Source organism: Parasteatoda tepidariorum, chromosome 6, assembly GCF_982258835.1.
Source record: "Parasteatoda tepidariorum strain Cologne lab strain chromosome 6, Ptep-v5.0, whole genome shotgun sequence".
NCBI lineage: Eukaryota > Metazoa > Arthropoda > Arachnida > Araneae > Theridiidae > Parasteatoda > Parasteatoda tepidariorum.
In genome coordinates, this window is record NC_141760.1 from 323,073 (window position 1) to 344,998 (window position 21,926).

The 21,926-nt window shown below is 30.0% G+C and overlaps 1 protein-coding gene across 4 annotated transcripts in view; it reads right to left on the minus strand.

Annotated features, from left to right (window-relative positions):
• Positions 1 to 21,926, minus strand: part of LOC107454759 (xylosyl- and glucuronyltransferase LARGE1) — a 168,155-nt gene that overhangs the window by 99,028 nt on the left and 47,201 nt on the right. For 2 of the 4 annotated variants that reach the window (XM_043040565.3, XM_043040567.3), the window contains exon 2: positions 19,335 to 19,396. The gene's annotated coding sequence lies outside the window, so the exon portion shown is untranslated. Of the gene's footprint in view, positions 1 to 6,606; positions 6,875 to 19,334; positions 19,397 to 21,926 lie in introns of those variants that run through there. The other 2 variants (XM_071179042.2, XM_043040566.3) reach the window with 1 other exon arrangement.

Consider the following 21,926-nt stretch of genomic DNA (forward strand, 5'->3'; position numbering starts at 1 on the left):
TTCGATTTGGTGCACCCATCTGCGATGAAACCTCACAGCTGTTACGAGACCAAAAAAGAAGCATTTTTTGTGCCTTTTTTTTAAAAAAAATGTAAACAATAAAAAATGAATGCGGGTTTTAAAAAAAATACAAGCTAAATTTATCAATTTGAAATATGCAACAAGCTATTCCCACTGAAAGAAATAAATTAAAAAAATACAATAAAAATTGTTTAACATAATGTATAAAATATTAAAAAATTAAATTGTGAATTAAAGGGTGAAATTTTCTTCGCTTATTTATCGTGTTAACCTTTCATAGTGCCGTTTATTTTCTATTGTTATGTTAAAATATTTTTGGGATAATGAGACTGATTTATAAAAATAAATTCATTTAGAAAATAGTATTGATTAATTAAAAAGAAATTCGAAAATCTGTAGCTCCAAATAAACTCGATGACAAAATGAACGAAGGCACAAGAGAAAATAGCTTCTCACTGCTACCCGCTCTTCTTGATCCCACACAAACCCTTACTGTTACCTACATTTATACAAACAAAGCTCTTCAATTTCTTTGAATTCGGCAGATTGCTGCACACATCATAGATTGATCAAAATGATTTCCTGATGCCATTCAAAAACTCATGAAGTTGGTAAGCATACTTCCAACGGTCTTATAAATAAGCTATAACATTAAAAAATGAAAAACTTTGTGCAGTATAATAATAATAAGCCATATTTTCAAATTATTCAAAAAACGTGTTTCTGGACATAAACACCACGATTTCTGTGTCGGGTATAAAATGCTTCGGGTTCGTGCTCTTATTTATTGAGATTACGGAAACGTGTAAAATAAATACCTGGAAACAATACTAAGGAACAATGCAATGTAAAAATATCACCTATGAACAAAGTGAGGCTTAACACAGGGACGGCGCTAAGCATTCGCAACCTCATCAAATGCGATAAAACCCAAATTAAATGCGATAAAATCCAAATAAAACCGAACTTGACAAAAGTTTTAGCGAATGATTTTTTCCACTGTAAAGAAATATATATAATAACTCGATCCTCAAAAGCCCGTCGAAATGAATTTTTCTAAACAAATCAGCATTTTTTATTCGCTTACAGTAATGTTCGGTAAATGTGCAGCATAACCCATTAGAATTGGGTCCAAATAACATAAGCCTGAAACAAACTACCGTGAAATAGTTTTCTTTGAGGAAAAAAAAAATAATAAAATTTTTTTAAGATTTGCTTCTGGCTTCTTATGATATTTAGCTGATTTACTGGCTAATAATTTGAAATCTTTAGAGCGTGCCCTGCTTAACACAATATTGCAACAAGACATTTTAACATTTTTTTTTTGTTGAGAAATTTAACACAGGAGACCATAGCTAATTCTCCCTAAAAACACATTTTTTACTACAGGTTTTACATTTATTTTTATTTGTGTAACAATTTAAATGCGGTGTTTCATAGAAATCTAATAACATGGATGTTAGCATAAAGAGGGACCGTTCATAAATGATGTCACGTTTGAAGGATGTGACAGCACTCATTTTGGTTAAAATTAAAACATTTAAAATCATCAGGTTAAATATTTATATTTTAATCCATTTAATTTCTGATATTTATTAATATTTTTCATCAAAATAAATATTAATCGTTATTGTTCTGATGCTCATAAATATAATTAAAACACATTGACTTAAAAATAAAAGTTGAAATATGATGTGCTTTGTTTCTGAGATACCAGAGTATGTTAGTGTAATTATAACCTGACATGTGTTAAGGAGGAAGGAGTGTGACATTTATTTTATTTTATATCTGTCGTTGAACACTCGACCCAATTTTGAGTTTATGACTACCAATGTCCTCAACCTAGTCATTTTGAACCCAATCCAGAAGACAAGGGAACTCCTGGATGAAAGGGCAGTCAGTAGGGCATATATCAAAAATGCTAAAACTGGCATTTTTCGATGTACCTTTTATAAGAAACTACTTACGATATTGCGTTGAAAGTTTTTAGGAATATTTGAGATTATATCAGTTGTATGCTGTGATAATGTCTTACAGTTAACGGGAATACTTTTTGACTTATGAAAGATTTTTGCTCAAAAAGGATGAAACTTACTTAAATTTTCTGCTAAAGATAAATACTAACAGTTATCATAGCGTAAACATGTAAATGTCAATATTTTGTGGGAAAAAAATGAAACAATATCTTGTTTAAATGCTGAAGAAAAGGTACATCGAAAAAGGGTAGTTTTAGCATCATTGGTAAATGCACTATCGACTCTCTTTAAATATTGGGAGAAATTTGAGTTCGCGTAGGGTATTTTGATGGAACTACATGGAAAGTAAAACCACGAAAACCTCCCACGATTAGCCTGACGGCAGCGGGACTCTAACCCACGATCTGTCGACCACTGAGGATACGTTTACGTCGGCACTGTGGTCGGTGCAAGCCTGGTGAGGAAAAAGTATCGACCGGCAACCGAACCCGGTTCACCTCATCGGAAGGCGAACGCTCTATCCCCTGAGCCACCATGACTCCGAGTGTGACAGTTAGTGACAAAAGGGAGGAGGAGGAGGTCATAAATACTGAAAACCAAAATCTGATATCACTTTTGCTGTCCCTAATTAAAAACATTTTCGCCATGAAAAAAATTGTCTTAAAAAAAAAAAAGAAGATTCCAGAAGAAGATTGTCGACTTTTAGAAAAAATGTAAAAAACTCGTCCTCTTGTTATAGCAAATCATTGATTAAAAATTATTTGTCTAAGTCTCTTTAAAAGTGAAATACATTTTTTAATTTTTATGTCGATATTTGTTTAATTTTATGTTTACAGAAATCAAGACAAAGAAAAGAAAGTGCTTTTAAAAAAGCAAAGAAAAATATTTAAATAGTTTGATGATTAGTTGAAGTTACAGCAAAATATTTAAATAGTGGCCGATAAAAGAAAGCACAATAATTAAAGAAATAAAATATGAAATATCAAAATTAAAAAAAAAAAGAAAAGTATATTCAAAAATAATGTTCAAAAGAAAGACGCTCCAGAAACACGGTAGATTAATTATCGATTAATGAGAAAAAAATTCCATCTCGTACAAACTTTCCACCGATAGTATCGTCAGCAAAATTAAATATTTGTTGAACAGTTTCCAGCGAAGAAAGATGAGCACGTAGAACAACATACTCATCCGCAAAATCTTCCGAATTCGAAGTGAGCCTCCGCTAACAACGGAAAGAATGTTTCAAGTAAAGTGCAGACGAGATTTTTTATATTCTTCCTCGAAGGAAAGCGATATTCACGGTGGATGCGGGATGAACCTTTACATAAAATATAAATAGGATCTCAAATAAGAACTACTTGAGTTGAGGGGGAAGGAGGGGAGGAACAGCTGAAGCGAAAGATATGGAAGGCAGATCCGTCATGCATGATCGCCGGAAGAAAAGAGGCAAGTTCTAGCTACTTATTGCCTCCCCGCACCGATTGCTTTGATCCAGGTAAATTTTAAGGGACTTTCCGTTAAATTCCTGGATTGACTCAAAATTGATTTTGTCTACATGCATGGGTGTTGTTTTATCACCGATGTTTATACGCACTTCATTTTATTTCTAATAGTAATAAAAGGTGGGTCCTCAGTGGCCGTGGGGATTGCGGGTTCAGCTCCCACCCTATATCTATGCAGATTTATTTATTTATTCACATACATATGCTGGCTTATGTGCTTAACACAAAGAATAGCGAATAAGCTCTTGGCAAGATGAAGAACAGATAGCACAAATTAAAGAAGGACAACGGATAGATACATCCACGGCGGGTTTCGAACCTGCTATCTTCTCGCTTCAATGAGCTAGATTAGAGAGCACAAAAGAGCAAAATACCTCAGGCCACAGATCTGCATCTTTATTTTGTGCTACCTGATCTTCAATTTGTCCCTCAACAGACTGAGAAGCCTCTCTGACCGAGCCAAACGCTGCGCTAAGCTAGGAGGTAGAGCGTTCGAATCCCGATGTATCTTTGTGCTGTCTTTCTCTCTATTGTGCTATCTGTCCTACTATTTGACAAATGTTTATAAGCCTTAATTGACCACATAAGCCTGCAAATGTATGTTGTACCAATAAATAAACAACGGACTGATCCTTGAGATACTGTTCCCGAAAGATCACCTATCAAGCATCACTGGCAGTGGTCAGAGGGTGAGTGACTACCTCGATTAGCCTGCGAAGAGGCGGAGGTAGCGAGGTATCAATCCTCGTTAAACTGTTCTACCATAAAGTGCTCAACTTCGCGCGCAGGTCGTTCAACTATGAAAGAGACATGCCATCACTTCTGCAGAGGATTAAAATTGTGATGACATGTATTTTGGTCATCCTTAGGGATGATTTTCAGACTGTTGCCATCAGCCCATTTTGCAGCTCTAATGCGATAAAAATAAAGTACTATTACTATTCAATAAATAATGGTGTATAAGGTCAAGTCTATCTGAAATAGATAGCATACATTAGAGAACGACAGTGCTTAGATACATCCAGAGTTATAGCTGGATTTACCACCACGCATCAGAGTGTTTGACGCAAGAGCAAAATCCTGTAACTCTAGACGTATCTTTGTAATGGCTCTTCTGCCTGTTTGTTCTTCAATTTGAAAATAACTTATAAATCATTCCAGAACACAAAACTGTATATTTATGTTCAAAATGAATAAAAAACAGACTAAACTCAAAAGATAAAAAAAAAAAAACTTAAATGATTCGTAAGCGCCAAGATCAGACAGTAACACGGAGTACGAACCGGCGAACTTTTGTGCCCCATGTCCAAGTAAGCTAACACGTTGCTGACTAACGACTAGTTAAATCTTCATCGGTCAGCAACATTTGAGCATGAAGTCAATATTAGAATGTTTTACTTTACTTCCATAATCAATTACTATATAATAGCCGGCGACATGGCTAAGTTTTGCATGCAAATTGCAACGAGATGCAAAATTGCCGATCAACAAAGTGTTAACATTTTATAACAAAATTGCATTTTTTATAGCAAAATAAATAAATAAATTTAAAAAAATACAATTTTGACACAAAATCGAACAAAATTTCGTCAAACGTCTCGTCGAATTTGCCGGAAAAATGCAGATTTGTCATCAAAATTTCGACAAAAATCCCAGATTTTCGAAATAAGTTCACAGAAGTCTTATCTAAAATAAAACCCTCTAACTACCAGAAAAGTGGATTATGTCATTGAATTGAATTTTGTACACGGCTAAACTAATACAGTAATTCTATATTCAGTTAACCTGTTCTTATGTAACTTCTTATTGTGCAACAAGAAGAGATGTCGATTTGTATCCGCTTGTTATGCTTTTGAGGTTAGCAAACAATGCAATGAGGGTATCAAACCTACTATAATCTATAAATAAGGGAAGGAGGCATATTTTTTGACTGCTGAAATTCGGACTTTATTAATTTAACTTTTTCTTTTACTTCTTTATTTTAAGTTTTTTTTTTACACTTTCGCTTTTTGTTCCTTACAACAACAAAAATGTAGCACCTTACTTTTTCTTTTTAGATATTTATTCGCCCAGTTTCTATGTGACGATATTTAAGAGCGTCACTTTTTGTTAAAAGATTTTGTGCTTCGCTGCCCTCGTTCTGCGGTCAAGTTATTCTTTTTAGGATGCTTTTATGCCTGGTTGTTTTACAATATTTCAACTTTCCACTGTCTTTTTATAACATTTTTGTGCCCTCTTTTTTTCTTCTTTTAAATGGCATTTTTCCATAACGCTGCCTCTTTAATGAAACGCGTCATTTGCAGTGCATCTTTTAAGTTGTGTTTTCTTTTGCCAGAAATCATTTGATTTTATTTGACACGAACAAATATTTAATTAAAAATGTCAAGTACTATCCCGTTGAGAAAAATAAATGGATTGTGTTTTAAATCGAACTAATATTTATAAAGTATTTGTGAAATTATTAATTTTCTTAAAAATGATGTCAATTTGCCAAAATTTTCTGCATGGGAAAAAAAAAATCATTGAAATCAATGAATCATTTCTGGATTTTTGTACATTTTGTAAGTTGAACGGTGTTGGAGTAACTTAAATTATTTATTAAGTTACTTAACTTAAATTGAAAAATTAAAGCACAAGCGTTTTGTGTGATTCCTCCGTCTAGTCTCAAGCGTTAGGCATAAAATTATGATACTCAATAAATTTGCAAAAAATCGTTATATTAAAAAATCGTATTTGCCACCAGTGTTTGTTTTACTGTAAGATTTAAAAGCTTGAAATTACGAAGATGTGTAGAAAAGTTTATACTGGAAAGTTCGAAGAAATAAAAAAAAAGTAGCAATCGACCAGACAAATAATATTAAAAATATTTTTATGACGATATCTTACAGCAACGCAATGCTTTAAGTTGTCATTCAATGCCTCTCAAAAAAACGAATTACAATATTTCATTTACGATATAATTTTTTAAAATTTTTGGTGTTTACTTTAAACAAAAGAACTATGCATGGAATTTTTTTCCTTCCTTTTTATGGACAGTCGTCATTCACCAACAAAATCGCATTGGCCCTCATTCAAATAAATTAATAAATAATTTCAAGCCAACTTACGCCAAAAATGTTTCGCTCTTGATAGAATGTCTTTGAAGAAGAAGAAGCTGAATGGAGAGAATATGTAGTTTCAAGGAATGTATACGAATCAATACTCCAGTTATCATGTAGAGGTATAAGAGAAAGGGGGGAAGGAAGTCCTGAAAATTGCCACCTGTCTTTCTCTTTTTCGTGTTCAACAACAATGCTTTGGTCACAAAAAGAAACATTTTCTTGAAACAGCCACATCTCTTTCTTACTCTCTTTTTTTCTTCCTTCCGTGTCTTCTGTTCGCATGAATTTTTTACGACGCCAAACTGTAGTTTGGTTTCGAAGACGGGGCAATTTATCTCGCCAACTTTAGAAAAATGTTCGAAGAGTGTATCTCGTGTGAGTTTCTGCTTCTTTATCGTGTTCCGTGAACTGAATATTTTTCGGAACGTGATAATAAAGTTTTGAATATTTTAAACGCCAGATAATGTATGTAAATACTAATAACGTTTCGAAATGACTCGTGGTTAGGAATGTGCATTTATAAAATTTTGTGTAGGTCTCTTGTCATAGAAGACTTTAGTTTTGCGAAGAGACAACGTCACAAAAAGTCAAACTTTCTCTTATTTTTTTATACTTGTAATTGTTATGTATAAAATTTTACATGCTTCTAAATGAAACAATTCTTTATACTAAATGATTTAAGATACTTCAACTATTTTGGACCATAACCTCCTAACTTTCTCTTATTTAACCTCCTGAAAAGCGAGTTTTAAAATGCGATTTTTACAATTAAAAATGAATCTTCTAAGAATATAAAGAACATGTGTATAAAGAAAAAAAATCAATTCATTAAACTTAAGGTAACGGACTGGTTCCGTAAAATTTTTTAAAAAGAGTTTTATTAAAATTTTAATGTTATGTTTGGCAAGTAAGGGTCCTATAAATACAAGTTTTAATTAAAGTTTAAAAATGTATTAAATATTTTTCATTATAAGAGCAGATTTGAGCTTAAAAACGACCCATTTTTCAAGACACGCTAACAGTTCTATGACAAATTACAAAATTTTTTCTAGATCAATAATGTGATTAACAGTGTTTTGAACCTTAAAACAATTTCAAGAAGCCAAATAAATAAAACCAAATATATTGCTTAATGATGAACTTTTAAAGAAAAATTCTAAATATTCTTACTTAGAGCATGATAAAAACCACAAGTTTTAGATCAGCTTTTAGTTCGAAACATCGATTACATTACATAACATTTCTATAGTAAACTTTTTTGCAATGTGTTTTAGCGTAAAGAAATTTTCTCAAAATCAACAATGATTTCTTTAGGAAATGCATATAAAATGCGAGGAAATTCTGGATGTATGAAAATTCTGACAAAAAGCAAATAAATAAATAAAAAATAGTAAATAAATAAAAAAATAATATTAATGATGATGATTCGGATATTAATTTTTGAAAATTTATTTTATGGGTTCCAAAAAATATAATTTATTCAAATAAAAAAAAAGGTTAAAATACTTAAATTATAACAAAAATAATTTTAGTTTCGTTTTCGGAAGTTTTCCAGTTTCGTCTTTCACTCTGTGAAAAAACAACTATTACTTCATTTCTAAAAATCGGAGATCAAAAAATCAAAGGGTTTTCAAAAGCTAATTACTAAACTGAGTTCAAATACGGATAGTAAGAAAAAAAAATTAATTTTCTTCCAAATTTCCATTTTTTTTACCCAAAATTACCCTTAACTACTTTAATTATTTTTAATTGTCAAATAAAAAAGATGCATTTTGAAAAAATGCACAGTGTAGAATACTCAAAACATGCACTCAAAAGATGCACAGTGTAGGATACTTTTGACAAAGTATTTATTCATATTTTTGCCATGACAAAAAATCCATTAGACTCACATTATAAGGTATATGACCAGAAATAGTCCAAAATGTGACTCGATTTTTCTAATTTTTTTCTTATTTTTCATGGTCACTAAAAACTCCGACCCACAAGGGTGAATCCAATTATATTTTTACATAGACAATTAATTGTTTTGGAACGGCACACAAACAGGAAAACAAATCTAAAAAAAAAAAAAAAATCATTTTTTAAGAGATAAAACAGCGCCTAAAGGGTGTGTAGGGTCATAACCACCTTCTAGTAGGTGTTGGTAGGGTATCCTCAATGTGTGCTCCCGAACTCACGTATGGATAACAAACACTTGGTCTCGCACTAGTAAGATCTTTAGATCTTAGCACTAGTTAAGATCCTGCACTTTACAGAGATTTAAAATAAGTATGGAAATAAATTTACTTTAATCCCAAGAAAAGGGACCGAAAGCGATTGACATAGATAAGAAAACAAAGAAAAGTTGACAAGACTTCTGACTCATGTGACTGGTATTCTCGTGACAACCAAGAAAATGACCATAAACAAGAGGACTTTATGAAATAAATAATGAAGTGCGAATCGGATGGGGAAAGCAGTCACATTTTGTAAAAGCGGACACGACATTTTTGTAAAAATTTAGAGAAAAGAAAGATTAAAAATCGGAAGTAAAAAATTAAAAAAAAAAAAAAATCATGAAGTGAACGGTGCAGTTAAGGCCAATTTGTTTGTCTAATGGCGTTTTTAGTGTGCAACACAACAACACAATTCCCCATGTTTCCTCGATTATAAATTACAATAATCATGTATAAACGATTAATTCAATTGAAGGGCTTAGGGCGTAAGCATACATTTTCAAATGGTTCATAAGAGCGCATTTAATGAGAACTTTTCGTGAAAAACATCGTCATTTGAAGGTAATTAATAAAAGATGTTCTCTTTATAATCGGTGATCTAGCGAAATTTTCCGAACATTGCAAAGTACGTATCTGAAAACAATGTTAGGAATCAGATGTATCTCGTGGAAAAGATCACCGTTGTAAAAAGTTCAGCTTACCACTCTATATTACCCCGAGCTTTCAAGTTTAAGCAAACGAAAATTGAATGGGATGAATAACATAACCTTTTAAGACCCAGCATCCAATACTTGGACATTTAGTTAGGACAATTTTATTACTTAAAAAAATTATATTTTAAGTTTTTTTTTTCTTCTGTAGCCTTTATGAAGCGATTGTCTGTGCAAAAGTATAATCGGATTTAACACCATTGTTCGTCAGTTTAATTACGATTGAAAAAGATAAAAAGGTAATAAATTTAATTTAATTAACATTTCGGGAAGCTTTATGGTCTATAAATATTTTATTTGAGAGTAGTGGGTTTTATTTCATGACAAAAATGTGAAGAAATACATTATAAAAATATCCTACAATCAGCAAAAAAGATAAAATGTTATCATTATTTATGTTATAATTAAAAATAACGAAAAAATTTAATTGAGTTTAATCAATAGAATTTAAAAATATTTTATCGTATTGGATTTACTTTTCTTTTTTAACCATTTGGTGCAGATAAGACACCGATATTCCTTTTATATAATATTTTTTTTCTGACGGTCTAATTACAAGCGAAAGTATATTTTGGTAAACATAAAAAACAATTTAATAGTTGCTAAATTATTCTGTTCGATTATCGGAATTATGTTGGCACTATATATATATATATTTATATAAAATATAAAAACTAATAAAAAGTAGTTTTAATTGTTTTTTTTTCATTCATGTTCAAAAATTTATCAAAATTAAATATGATGCAGAACTGATTTTCTAAGATCTAAATAATTGTAATGAAGTGCAAATGTTACATATTGCTGTTTAGATGTGAGCCCTGTTAGGAAGATTTTACCTTTAACGCAGAAAAAAGGTGTTTCATGCTGTATTTCATAACCATACATTTGAGAATGCATAAAATATAATAATATTAAGCATTATAATATTTTCCACGCATTTTGACCCAAATGAATGCAATAAAAAAATACTGAATTATTTTTTTTTAAATTCTGCTTCAAAGGGCTGGCTAAGTTACGCATTTCTAAGTAAAAATTGCCTTTTTTGCCATTATTTCCAGCTTTAAGAGATAAGAAATTTGACGCCTGTACCGGGAAAATAAAATAACAGAACTAAAAAGAAAAAGGTAAAATACGTTTTTGTTTCCAAAATGTCAAATTTAATTCATGAAAAAAACTAAATTGATGCGTAAAAGGTAATTTGTAAATCATTCAAGCAATTCAATTTCAAGAGGAGGAAATTGAAGATGTAGTAGAGAGACGTTCTAGCTACAAACACAGTGTGACAGGAAAGACATTTCAATCAAAACAGATACAAGATAAGTTATCTCAGTGACCAACGACAATTCTGTCGTCACTAAGACTGGGATGATCTTGTACACTTATTTTTCTAGGACACGCCAGATCGATGGAAGACCAGAGCACTGTATTCCAAGTTGCAAGGGACGGTCCCTAGGTCTCCGTCGTCGCCGTCCAGACTGTTCTCTTTGATTCCCAGGCGATTTTCCTTGTTTTCCCAAAATGCTGGATAGGGGACTAGATAAAAATTTTTAAAAATAATCAATATAAATTACTAAAAATAAAGAGCTATTTTCAGCTCAAGTCTTAAAATTAGGTTCTTTTGTTCCCCATTTCTCATGCTGACTTATAGAGTATTACAGTTTCTTATTTCTTAAATCACTCAATAATATTTTGGAACCCATTTATTAAATCGATAATTAATATTTAGAATAACTCTCAAATTATTAAGTCACTCATTAATAGTTTGAATAATTCTCAATTTTAGTAACTCATTAATATTTGGGAACCTGTTTATTAAATCGCTATTAAATATGTAGAATGATTCTCAATTTATTTAGTCACTCATTAATATTTGGGAACCTATTCATTAAATCGCTAATTAATATTTAAAATAATTCTCAATTTATTTATAATCACTCATTAACACTTTGGAAACTATTTATTAAATCACTAATCAATATTTAAAATAATTATCAACTTACTTAGTCACTCATTAATATTTCGGAAACTATTTATTAAATCACTAATTAATATTTAAAATAATTCTCAATTTATTTATAATCACTCATTAATATTTTGGAAACTATTTATTAAATCACTAATTAATATTTAAAATAATTCTCAACTTACTTAGTCACTCATTAATATTTCGGAAACTATTTATTAAATCACTAATTAATATTTAAAATAATTCTCAATTTATTTATTTAGTAATAATTTATATAGTAATAATTTAATAAAGACATAATAATTTATATTTTGGAACCTATCTATTACGTGCACATATAACTAAAACCTGTTGGTTTATTTATTTTTTATTTGCAATAAGAGTTACATAAAAATTTTTTGCAAAAGTATATTACTGAAATCAATTTAGGCTAACTCGAATGGGCTAATGAAGTATTTTTTTAAATTTATTTTGCATTTGCTGCGAAACATAATTTTATCTAAACTTTTTACTTCAAGAAAGAAATACATTTTTAATAAAAACTATTTAGTGTGATTTAAATCCTAAATTTTGAAATTGAATGTCTTCTCTGTCTTTCTGATACCAAATAAAGATTGATATTTAATTCCATTTGAAATTTTGCTTTGTTTTGTACAAACAAATTTAGCATCTTAAACAATTTTTCTTTTATGCAAAATATGATATGCCAAATCCGGATTTCAATGCTTAAAAAATGCCCAAAAATAGTGTAAATGCCCTAAAAAAATATCGTAATTTGTCTAGAAAAACAGAAAACATTCAAAGTTAATAAACATAATGTTTAAGACAGAAATTCAGAATTGATGTTCTATTAAGAATGTGTTGAAATATTATTTGAACAAATTCTAAATTTGCAAGATAATTGCATTAAAATATGAATATTAAGAGAGATTCAGAAGCAATTTTGAAATACGGAGAATGAAATGTGGAAAAATGGGAAAAACAAGATTGCAGAGATATGGAGAATTACTATTTAAAAGAGCCTAAAATGTAATTAAAAGTGAGAGAGAGAATGGGAGAGATAAAACAAAAACCCCAAAATCCTCCTCCCGAAAAATAGAAAGAAAAAAAAATCTACATAACCTCAAAAATTCTGCAAAAAGAAAGTAAAAGTCATCAAAGATAATCAACCTTTTGCCAAAACAAAAATTTATTTGCTATTTTTGAGTTACGGAATTACATGGAATCATCCATGAGGGTCTCTGATTCAGAAATATTAATTACATGAAAAAGACCTCAAGGTAAAAAATACGAATGCAATAATAAAGAGAACAACGAAAAAATAGACATAATGTACAAAACGCAAAAACAACAACAGAGATGGATTCGAAGTTTATTAAGAGATAGATCCTGTTAGAAGATAACTTCTTCCGGTTATCTTCTAACAGGTGTGCCGAGCCGTCATCGATATTGACCAATGGTCAAAGGGGTTGAGGAGATCATCTCTATAGTTTATGCTCTGTTGGCAGGAATATTAATGCCGCATTTATATGTGCAAACAGATGGATTAGAGGAAACTGTAAGATGTGTATCCCATTCCAGTTGATTCATGTGTGCTGAATGCATCAATTGTTCATGAACGGGAGGAGGCTTGTTTGGATCGCGGAATGTTCAGGAAGATTTGTGGTATGCAGGGATTAGCTTTATCGACTTCCGCAGATTAATTGTCTGGAGTTTCATCGCAATTATGTTGTTTTACACGTAATGGCGGTGTTCGCACTAAACAATTGTTCACACTCAACAACTTCTACACATCGTTATCAATGAAATAAACTTAAAAATCAATGCATGAAATTGATTTTTTTTTTTCTTCCGAAAAGCACAGAGAAATGTATAGCGTGTTCCACTCTAATGCTAGAGTATGCAAAAAAGGCACAAAAAAATATTCGTCAAAAGTGGCAAAGCTTTTCGCCAAATGGGTTCAGAGCCATGCTTCAGTGAAAAACCTAACTTCCAGCTCGACGATGATTTTATCGTTTTCTTTTAGTATTATTTTTTAAATTAAATATGAAGTTTGCTTTAATTGTTTGGTTATTTGTTTCATTTTAGTTCTATTAAACGCTTAGATTCTTTAAGGATGTTTTGTGTTAATAGAGGGATTTTTTTTTTTTTTCAAAGTTCGCCAAAATGGCAAAACTTTTCACCAAATGGGTTCAGTGCCACGCTATGATAGAAAGCTCAACCGCTACAGGGTTCAGTACAATGATGTTTGATCGTTTTCCTTTAGTATTTTCTAATTAATTTGAAGTTCGCTTTAATCGTTTGTGATTTGTTTTATTTTAGTTCCATAAAATGCTTAGTTTTTAATTCTTTAAGGATGTCTCGTGTTAATTTAGAGAAATGCTTATTTTTTAAAGTTAATTAGGAACGAATTTAAATATTTTAATTTCTCTCATTCTTCATTTTAATATTTGTTTATGTGTTAAATAAAATGCATGTTATGTAGGTGATATGCACTACTAATCATATGAAACTAACCAAGTGATAAATACGGGAAAGCGTGATTACTTATATTTATTGAATATGTGTTTGAATAAGAATTATTACCGAAGACTTTTTCTTTTCTATGTTTACAGTAAAGTTTATAAGTTTATGATGTAATGAAATGAAATAAACAAGTAGAAAGAAAAATATGACAGAAACACTTTTTTATGAATATATGAACTAAGGTAAATGATTCGGAAATGATTAAAAAAATTTGTTTCTACACAAATGCACAGTTAAATTTTTAAAAAAAAACACCAACAGAAATTCACGGAAATCCAGTCTTGGTTTAATAAATTGAGAAGTATGAAAAAAATGAAACCAAAAAACAAAAAAAATACAACTTTAAAACTATAATTTATAGATAAGTATTATTCGTTCATGTTAAAAACACAATCGTTCAGAAGTAAACAAAAATAGGATCGAGGCACTAAATCATAAATTGTAGACTGCCACTTTTCAAATATACTGTATCAATTAACCTTTTCTTCTTTTTTATATGTTACATGGGGCATTGCTGCCCGCTGGACGAAAAGTAACTTAAGAAAAGAGTTTTGGATGACGTCACCGTAGATTGCGCTTTAAAAATTTATGTTCACATTGAAAAATAAAAATTCATCGAGTTTAGGCGGAAAGGTAAAATAACTTAATCAGCACTTTTGCAATAATATTCAATGTTCATCAACAGATGGCGCTGCTAACTGAAACAGTAAAACAAGGTTTTCTGCTGCATGTCAAATAATTCAAACAAAATATTTGCACAGGTGTCAGTTAATTTATCTTCAGATTGTGCAACATTCTTGTTGCGAATATTGGCATTTTTAACACATTGCTTTACAATCATTTTTAGTTAGCATTGCCATCTGTTAAAAAACTTAATAACTAAATTTAAAAGTGAATGAGAATAAATACTTAGTTTTCTAAACAAGGCGTAAAAAATTGTACAATTCTATCTCTTTTTTTTAATTTGTTTAAAACCTGCTGAGTTTTTTTAATTTTCCGAAAAAAATCGTGAATAATGAAATTATGATCGATTGTAAACACGTAGAAAAACCTTGCGTGATAAAATGATTATGCCAAATCCACAAATGGGCAACTAATAACTGAATAATCACTTTAAAAACAATCAAGTAATAATTGCTATTTTCCAATCTCATTTCGTTTTGTATCACAAAGCTTAAAAGAAAAAAAAATTAAATCAAGTAATTCTATCATAATAATTCTCGATCACTATTGCAATAAACTTTAAATTATATCATTTCGACATAACTATCAAAATTTACTATTTATTTGATTTTATAAACCGTCTTCAGAATAAAACTTTGTCGTTTTACTTAAAACACAAAAAATAGAGAAAATTAAAAGGGTTATTTAGAAAGCAATTTAAAAATGGCGATTGTACAATGCTAGAATGTAATTAAATTTCACTTACTACAATTGCATTGTGTGTTCGACCAAAACGAAGTTTAAAGCTAAGAAAAAAAAGACAAAGGGGGAAAAAAACGAATTAAGTAATTAAATATTCAATTTAGTTAAAAGCGAATTCAGTTAACGATGGAAAACACAAAACTAAACTGTTCCGTTTAAACAAGCTAAATGACGAAAAAAAAAAAGAATTTTAATTCTAAAACAATAAGCTCGAAGCCGAAAGCAAGAAAAATTAATATGCAAAATAAATGATACGGTTGTGGTTAAAAATAGCTCGCATTAAACAGAATTATCTTGTTTTATCGTGATTTATATTAATAGAGAACATAAATTTAGAGACACTTTTTTAAAAAAGGAGAGAGAATAATAAAATAAAAAGTTTTCATGCATTATTTATACGGCGGATGCTCGTTTAGAGGAGATTTTTAACTTAGCAAACTGTCGTGGTTTTGTGGAAGTCATAAAATTTTGTTTTAATTTTTTCAGTTTTAAAGGAAGTAAAATATTATGAAAAATTAAATTAAAAAAATTTTGGGATATATTGCACGTTTAGTGTACAAAATTATAACCTCGTAAATGTTAATTTTTATTTTATTTTTGAGAACTTTTTTTTTTTAGAAGTAAATCGCTGAAAGAAAAAAAAAACGTCTAATAAGAAAACAGAAAATAACACAGTGTTCTGGCAAATGTGACGTAAAAAATTTTCATTTTAAAAGATTAGAAGGTTTTAAGCATGTAATCTAAAATGAAATCTGTATCTAGTTTACTTGGCAATAAATGTCTATTTTGATTCCTTTTTCATTTTATTGGAACTCACATTTAAAAACCGCTATGGACGAATATCTACTATGACATTTTAGGGTTTGTAAAGATATTATACCCCGTTGCAAGTTAAGAAAAGACCATTGCGGTATAGTAATCATCCGCGACCACATATAGTTTCGTTTTACTCAGATATCATATATCATATAGCTATCTATATTATTATGCTTTCAAAACAATACAAAAGCTTTTAAAAGCTTAACTCGACGGACAGAAATTTAATTCGTGCTATTTTTTACAAGCAAAAAGGACGCCGTGCTACGTCGTTTCAAGAGTTGGCGATGTTGATATTTGTTCGCGCTTGGAGCTTGGCATCCATTTAGCGTGAATTTAAGATGCAAGCAGGCTCTCTCTATTAGGAATAATGGTTTTTCTCAGCTTCCAACAGAGTATAGCTTCATTTCTGTATGGAAACATCATGAAAAAAAAAATTCCCCTACTAAATCACATGTTCTTAAAACTAAATTCGTTAACAGCTGACGTGTTTGATACACATGCATTTATTTATACGTAAAATGTTTTTCATGCACGCATAACTAACATTTTTAAAATACATACATTAACGTGCGTTACAAACATGCATTATTAACATGTTTGACTAGCAGGGCGGGATAAAAAGGGGTTACTGGGCCCCAGCCCCTTATATTTTTAGGAACCTCTAAAGTTTATGAAGGTGAAATTGATTTTTATAAAAATTACTATAGGTTTCTAAGTCTTACAATTTTCTTTAGAATCTTTAAAAGTTTTATGCATTTTAACGTAAAACTTTGAAAATAGATGAACATATCATATCTCTGTCCCTCGCTTAACTCACTAATTATTTCAATTTTCTTATTTTGTTTTAAGTTACTAATTCTTGATTTAATCTGTGGTGGCTCAGGGGATAGAGCACTCGCCTCTCGAAAAGGTGAACCGAGTTCAAATCTCGGCAATGGCAGATGGATTCGAATTCCGCACCCTTCTCATACCGACCACAGTACTGATGTAAAATATCCTCAGTGGTAGGTGGATCATAGGGAATCCTTGTTGTCAGGCTAACCGTGGAAGGTTTTCGTGCTTTTCCTCTCCATGTCCAGCGGGTTAGTTCCATCAAGGCGTGAAGGGGGTGAAACGTACCCCTAAAACCGCTATCAGAATTTTAGCCCAAACGGCTCAAAAGTCATTAATGAGACACACGTTTCTTTTTATTATTATAATTAGTTATAAGTTGAAATAGAAGCAGAAGATATTATTCCTGATTTCAAATTCTTCTGATTCAAAATATTATACCTCCCTGTTTTTGACTTTGATGGGTATTGTCTGTAAACATAATATAAATGATAAGAAGAAAAAAATATTCGTTGCTTCAGTTTAAAAAAAATAAATTAAATAGACATTTTAGTCCATTTATTGGAAGGTAATAAAATAAAATGGCTTGAAAAGAAAACGGGAAACACCGTAACACTTATGGGTGGGCTTGTCACGCTTGAAATAGGAGTGGATTTGGGGAACAATAAAAAAAAGTTGAGAAGTGTTGCCTGTCGAAAAAAGTGCTGATGCCACCCTTTTCTACGAAAAATAACAAAGAAATGTAAAAAGTGCAGCTGTTCTAAAATAAAAAAAAAATGGCGGAAAAGACACCATTTGTAACTTGGAAGAGTAGGGGCTCACGCCTCGCGGATCTCGCGGTTCTAGTGCCCCTATAGTCCCCCAAAGTGAAGCCTTGACAACACAAAGGCATATTTTGAGGCAGGGGGGCACCGCCACTTCTTAACTCACCCGGGTAATTTTCTACTTTTGTCCTCCCATACCACTCCCACACCTATGTACTTTCGAGGAAGATGATTTCTAGAAATTTCTTCTTACATTTGTAGAAATGGCTTAACATTTTGAAAATGGTTGGCAATGTTGAAAATATTTTTCATCCTGTCGTTAACTTATGGTTGAATTGTATCTTCTTCGAGATTATTTTTTGTAGAAGGATGTAGAAAAAGGAAATAAACTGTAGATTTTCCATTTCAACGTTAATAAATATATAAATACTAGGAATTTCATTTTAAATCTAAGTTAGTTCGGATTTTAAAAAAATGGCAGTAAACTAAGAATATACGATGTTATTATGTCATAAGAGTTTATTAATTTTAACTGTTATTAAACGTAAAAGTTAATTCATTTTAATTGGATAATTAAAATTAATGATTAATTTTAATCGGATAATTAATTTTGAAGTGAAAATAATAAAAACAATTTTTCAACTTTTTTATTACAATATTGATGCTAGTTTTATATTTTCAAAAATTTAATGTGTATGCATTTGTAAAAGGTTAAGCTATTAAAGCAGATTACAAAATTGGAATCTTAAAGAAAATTTTAATTATTTTTCCTGCCCTTGTGCTTATTTATTTCTGTTTATTTACTCAACAACAGCTGAAAGCTGCTGATAAGAAAATAAGTATTTTGCATAATAACGCAAATTGTATTTAAGGGTGTTCTTCAAAGTTCTTCGCTAAGGAAAATAAAATAAAAAAAATTAAATAAATAAAAAAAACACTGCTTAGTAAAGTAACACTGCTATAGTATCTTAAACTGCTTAGTAAAGCTTTGATTCTAAATTTATAGAAAAGAATTGTTTTACCATAAAAACAGACAGAAAAAAAAATTACTAAAATTTTTTAAAGGGGACAAGTTGGCGAGATTTTCTCACGAAGATGGGAACATAACAGTGAAAACAGCATATGCGCTTAAACAAAATTATTTTCACATCACGAAAAAATCTTCAAAGAACTGTTTTAAATCAAATAAGGGGGATATTTCCGTATCGTGATCTGTCGCGCCAACTACAATAGCCAAGGTGCCAAATAGATTTCAAACTTGCAAATTTAAAAAACAAATAAACATCTAGATGTTTGCCCGGGGGTGGCTACGAGTTATATGTATACCTTTCGAGTTGGTCCCTTTCTGTGATGTTTTTCTTCTTAGTTTCTCGCGGGTCGCTGCCCGGAAGTTGCCAAAACTTGGCGATTATTCAGCTACAGATCACAATACGAAATCTTCCCCTAATAAACAAGATAATCATATAACACTTACCAGGTACTTGGGAAAATAAGCATAAAAGCATTAAGTACAGATGAAAATTTTTCAATGAATATCTGAAATAAAAAGAATGCAACTATTATAAAATAGACAAAATATTATAACCACTATTCCACCATTATTATAACAATGTACCACTATTATTTTAACAATTTAAAAAAATGAAATAGCAACAGAAGAAAGAATGATGGAATCAAATAGGGATTTAAATGTGCTAATAGTCTTTCGTTCGAACTATTTCTTCAATTTTGAAATTCATTCTAACCTACATTATTTATTTTTCTTTTACAGATTTCTTTGCTAAAATCATAATTGTGCTGTGTAGTTTTATTTATCCCTTGATACTGATTGAAAACTCGTAACGTTGTTTTTCCTCTTAAATTAGAAGAAATAGCATTTCTTTTTAAATGATTTTTTGTATTTCTGTGGATTCTTCTCAAAAATTAAAAAAAAAAAAAAATAATAATAAAATTATACTGGTAATAGAATTGAGTTAAATCTATAAATTTGACTCTCTTAGGATTTTTAAATTTAATTTCATCATTATTTAAACTGGTAAGAAAAAGACTGAAATGCTAAAAATTTCTTTTAACATAATTTACATAAAAAATACTGACCACAATTGATCCAATAACCACATCAATAAAATAATAACGCTACTTTTTGATCGAAAATCTAAAAACAGGCAAATGCAACAATACTTAATTACTTTACAAAAAATTATAATTGCATTTTTGTATTAGTATGATTTAGTGAAAAAAAATGTATAATCTAAAATTCCGAGCACTCTATTTCTCAAAATCTAATTCTGTAACGGTCTTATATTTCACATGCTTTGAAAAATAGTGTAAATTAAAGTAAATATGTAAAATCAGTTTATTTTTGAAGAATTAAACAACGGGGTTTAAAAGAACATTTAGACCCCTTAACAGCTGAATTCGATAGGGGAGGAGAGGGGCTTTTGAAGAATAACTGTTACGAACTATTAGTGAAAAAAAGCACATTATTCGCTAAAAGAATTATTTCATATGACATAAGAAAAGCAGCCCTAAAAAATTCATACAGCTATCAAAATTTCCACTTCAAAATTAAACAATGAGGTTATCGAACTAACAGTAAAAAAATAAATAAATAAAAAAGGCACATTATTCACTAAAATGATTATTTTATATGACACAATGAAAGCAGTCGTAAAAAAATTCATACTGCAATCAAAATTTCCACTTCGAAATTAAAACAAAAGAATTCCTAGAAAATTACTTAAGAGCTTTGCCAAAATCAATAATAAAAATGATGCTTGTTTCAAGTATTTTTAGGGTTTCTTAATAGGATTGTTTAGCTTTAATTAGAGTTTGAATTAAAATGTTGGTTTAAATTATAGGGCTCAGTTTTGTCAAAAATTGCCGCATATGCGAGGATATAAACAGTGTAGAGAGCGACTTTAATTAAATTATAAATTTAAATCTTATGTGAGTTGAAAAGTACAGCAATTTATTTCAACTTAATTGTTCAGAATAGCGAGTAGTCTGAAAATTTGCATAAATGAGAAGAGCGGAAAATAACTTCATAAATTGTAGCCGAATGACAGCCACCCACAGGAAAAGGGAGGGAGAGAAAAAAAATTATGCTTAAACTTCTTATTAATGACGCTCGTCTTAGTAGCTTATTGCATACAATAAGCAAAATATTAATAAAAAGAAAAGTTTATTTTAAATATTATTCATTCATTTATTTCTTTATAAAAACCAAGGAAATAAAATATATTTGTTAAGTATTATTTGCTATCAAATTTTTAACTGTTTTATAAGAGCTGAAACGCTACGAAATATCAAAGGAAAAACGTATTTCTTTTTTAAAACAGATTAATTTTGAACGGGTTTCATTTATGAATAGGGTGCAAGATTTTTTTTTTTAAGGAATGAATATTGTATTATTTATCATAATATAAATATGTCTATTTATATATTGTTTGAATGTAAGATATTATATGACAACATAATAAAAAAAAAGTTAAATAATCGGAAATTAAAGTTTAAACGAGGAAGAGACGAAATGCTATAGAAATATTTCATATCATCAACGAGGAATCCATCACAAAAAACATCCAATTTATTTTTATAATCGTTGAACTCCACTCTGTTTCTACTTTCGGTAATTAAACAGGTTTACATGTTAAGCCCTGGATTCCGCAGCCATGATTTGTTACCAACCAATCATAGTCAAGTGATTAGAGCCTGAGCTGGTACCCATAACTCCAAATTTACCACAACCAATTATTTATCGTTTGCTAAAAAATATTCATTTACATTATCGTGTATTTAAATTGAGATTTTAGAACCAATAGGCACTCATTTATTTATTTAATTAATTATTTTTCATGGCTAATAAAATAGTAGAGCCAACTAACTCTAATCACTGTTAGCTTAACTATATTTTTAAAACTTTTCTTTTGTAAAGTTATTTTTAAAACTTTTATAAAAGTTTTTAAAAAATTCAATACAATAATAATAAAATCATAGTAATGTTTATAATAAATAACTGAGAGAAAAAACTCTTATTTCTGTCCTCAAAATAAATATATTTCTA